Raw genomic sequence first — 1,257 nt, 5'->3', positions numbered from 1 at the left:
TTTTTTTTTTTTAATTATTTGGCATACATGAACAGTATTTCACTACAGGTATTCAGGGGCATAAATATCCCAGAAACAGTAATTTAGCACAGGACTCTTTTCTGAATTAACTGTTTGTTTGCATTTCACTTACTTGAAAAAGCATAACACAGTATGCCATCTTTAGGCTGAATTCTGCAGCTTATACAAACTATGTGGTATTTTAAATATTATAGCTATTTTTTTCTGAACTGTAATAAGATTGCATATTAATTCTAACTTATGGAAATTTTTAATAGAAGATAATTGTAAATATTGAATGTAAACATTTTATTAAACTATCTAAATTATTGCTTTATTGTTTGAAGACAGATGCATTGAATCTTGCGGTGTCTAATAGTTGTTTCCTTTGTGTGTTTTTCCTGCCATTAGTAAAATCAAATATCAGTGCCTAGTGTTTTTAATGTCCCTTCTTTAAAGGAATTTGTTAAACAGCCCAAAATGCATGTTTTGTACCACTTATTTTTCATTTAGGTGGGGGAGAATGACACTTAAGGAAGGTATAACAACATTGTGTTTACATATTGCAGCTACTGTGTGTCATGCATAGGCTTGCCAGAATTTGATTTTTATTTTTTAATAATTTCAATGGCTAAAATTGATGTTTGTTTTTAAGTATTTATTTTGATTTTTTTTTGGTCAATTTTCAGGATCGCATAAAATTAGGGGTGGGGGGGGACAGACAATTTAGTAATGACAATATATTGTTACAGCTTTATAAAATCATGTCAAAATATAAAAAGCGAATATCCGTAAATCATACCTGCTTTAAATAATTTTGTTCGTTCATCAGGAAAGAGTTGGGTAGGCAGGGAACAGAAGAGGACAACTGCAGCACTCCCAGACCACTGGGAACATGGGGAGAGGCAATCATGGATGCTGTCTTTGGTCCCCCACACCCTGGCTCTTAAGTGGCCTGGCCTAAGCAGGAGAACCCTGCTGCTACCAGGATGGAGCTTCAAATACCAGGTCCCATGCTCCCCCCACTTTAGGTAGGGTTTTTTTAAAGTTGCCTGTTATTTTGCTCCAGCTCACTTGCACCTGTGAGCAAGCAGCTAATTGCTTAATTGATGAGTCATTAGGCCAGAATGACTAGCTAATTGCTTAATTGATGAGTTATTTAAAAAGAGGCTCCCCAAGCCACCAGGGACCAAGCAAATAGGGCAAGCAGTTTGCAGGCAGGTTGCTGGGCGCAAGAGGAAGAAAAGGAAGGAGAAG

The sequence above is a fragment of the Crocodylus porosus genome, unplaced genomic scaffold, assembly GCF_001723895.1.
Source record: "Crocodylus porosus isolate Cpor-Errol unplaced genomic scaffold, CroPor_comp1, whole genome shotgun sequence".
In the NCBI taxonomy this organism is placed as follows: Eukaryota; Metazoa; Chordata; order Crocodylia; family Crocodylidae; genus Crocodylus; species Crocodylus porosus.
The sequence above is the reverse complement of the archived record's forward strand: the minus strand, read 5'-3'. Positions refer to the sequence as shown.